Genomic DNA, 3,083 nt, shown 5'->3' on the forward strand with positions numbered 1-3,083 from the left:
CAAGAGGCATTCCTGCGTTTTCGTTTTTCTTTCACGCGTTTCTTTAGAAAGAATTACGTTGTATAAAATATGCAAAGTTATTGCACAACATTATGAAGCATGCGACGAGTTTATTTTTACACACATAAATTTCCATAGAACCTTAACGTGAACTATGTCTGAATCAGCATTTACATTATTCGGCGAATTAACATTTATTTTATGTATGCTTATTGAATAGCATCACAACAGTTTTCTTTTTGCTGTAAGGCGCTTCGTATTTAAAAGTTTTCTTTTTGCTGTCACATGGACATTTATGAATAAAAAATAATACTCGAAATAGCACTCAATTGTCACGATAAGATGAGATAACAGGTCTGTTTTTTATTTTTGCATTAGACTGCATTAGAATTAATTATTTTTTTCGCTTTCTCCAAATGTCAATATATTCATCTCATTTTAAGTTCCAAGAGTGTATATTATTTTAGTCACAGAAAACAGACCTAAGATGAAATCTGATTGTAAGATTTAATTAATGGTATTTCACTGTTCAAGGAATCGACTAGGTCAAGAAAAATTCAAAAATGACTTTATTTTGACATCATAAAAGTTTAAATAATGATTTTTTTTTATAAAATTTGAAATTAAGAATCAAAATAAAGACGTTTTGATTTTTTATTAACTTTTATGTGTTTCTTGAGTACTTGTAGATTTATTGAATTTTACATTTTAACATCATTGTAACATTGTGTGTTACTTTAATTAATAATCCCACTTGGACTGGAGATATAGCTTATCCTACTGTATCTTTATTCTGAAACAAATAGGAAGAAAATTATGTAAAGAAAGAAAATCTTATCTCAAATGATTCTTGGCAAAAAAAATTTCGATAAAAAAGTACAGAAAAACTACATAAATTAGGACAAGATTTTAAAAATTCTTAGTTTTTCAGATATTCGTGGAACGTAGAGTGGCGTTGTTTGTTTCATGATACCAGATACATAAAAATGTGTAATACAATAAAAAATACAATGTCAGAAATCGTATACAGAAAGGATTTCTTGGTTTTTAAAATAAACAGTGCCACTCTACGTCCTATTATGAATATCGAAGGAAAACTAAGAATTTCTAAGATCTTATCTCAATCTACATAGTTTTTCATAAAAATTTCACACATAATTTTAAATTAATAGTCTTACTAATTATTTGACAATATTTTTATTTAACTCTAATACGTGACTTTACCGAGAATCGACGGTTCTTTTTAGACTGATCTAAACTTACTGGTTATGAAATATCTCAATTAATACGCATTCAAATCTGTTTCTTTCAGTGTCTTTCTTCATAATTAAACGTGTCAGTTTAAATGGATCAGTTCTAAGCAGAATCGTAAAGTTCGTAGTTCTCGTAAGATTTGTAAAAATTTACAACTGCTTATAATTTTATGTAATATCTTTACAGACAGCCTTTTGCTAGCCGTAAGTTTTACGAGAAATGGTAGGTATTAATGAATTATCGTTTTATGGTACATATACACATAGAATTATAATATTAGTTATAAATTCTTACAAGTTTTATGAGAACAAATTATGAGTCTCACGATTTTGCTTAAAATTGACCGATCAGTATTTTATTGCTTAATTTGTGCTAAAATCATGCAATCGTAAAGGTAAATTATTATTTAATTAAATTTTAGTATCTTTTTTAAATTAATATTTTATTATTACAAATAATTATATTATGTATCTCTTTGAATTAAATAATTTATAATTAATCGCACTAATTATAACTATGTGCATACATTGTACATTAGATAGGAATGTATAAAAACTTTAAAATAAACTCAATATCCGAATATTTGTAATGTTTTCTAAAATATCTTTTCAATATGGTTCCCTATATATTAAATGAAAAAATATTGTACTTACAAATGATGTATATGATAATTTTAACTTTACACACACACACACACACACACACACATATTATCTCCTCACACCATTTTAGTTTTTTAGTTATGATAATAATGCTATAACACCGCAATGCGCATTCGTATTTTTATCATTTAACATTATAATATAACACTGTATGTTTCATTTTTAGGTGTCGTTGCGACGTTAGATAAATCGATCGATTGAATAGTCGATACTCTAAACAGAAAATATATGTTAAAGAATACGATCATAATTTTTATGTCCGATAATGAAGCACCGATTAAAAGACTTTTGACAAATTACGGATCCAATTATCTATTACGGGAGATAAATGCAGCTTTGTTCAAACAAATATTATTAATCAATGGTCCGTGATCAAGACAAAGAAAACTGGCGAGCGGAAATTCGTTGTCATAAATATCCGGAATTTTGATAACGTACAGTATTAATTGGACATCATAAACTCGTTAAAGGTATATATCAGTAAAATTTTTTATTACTAAATATAATATTATTATAAATTTTCTCTCTTTTCTCTCTCTCTCTCTTTCTCAAGTTTTTAATTTCATCAAGAATTAGTTCAAGTATCAGTTTAAGAATAAATGATTAATAGAAAAATAAATTATGATTTTTTTTTATACAGATAAGTTCGAATATCAGAAGCATTATACTTATTATAATGATAGACCCGTCATATCCTAAGTACATGATAAATGTATTAGAATCACCAGTCACATTAGCCATAGCAAATGTTTCAACTCATGTTGTGACTGCAAGTAAAATAAAAGAGCTCCGGAAAGAGATCACATTACTTTGTGAGAATCTTACGAATTCTTCCAGTTGCGAGAACCGTGCTTGTTTGTTCGATATTTATAAAGATCGAAATTACAGATATATCCTCGAAGTATCCTAACGTAAGATTAAATTAAAATTGTAAAATAACCATTTAGGGGAAAGAGGGTATTTTAAAGTAGTGAGAACTGCAACTCATTTCTTGCATTTAGTGATAGTGCGATTATGCTTAATGCCACATTATACAACACGTGAGTATAAAACGCACACGCCGTTTCAAATAAACATTATTACATTATTGATAATTTTGGTATAAGCAAGAGTGAATTGCAAATATCTAAGAAAAAATTTATATAAAATCGACTATGATTTATCAAT

Source organism: Trachymyrmex septentrionalis, unplaced genomic scaffold (assembly GCF_001594115.1).
Source record: "Trachymyrmex septentrionalis isolate Tsep2-gDNA-1 unplaced genomic scaffold, Tsep1.0 scaffold37, whole genome shotgun sequence".
NCBI classification, from domain to species: domain Eukaryota; kingdom Metazoa; phylum Arthropoda; class Insecta; order Hymenoptera; family Formicidae; genus Trachymyrmex; species Trachymyrmex septentrionalis.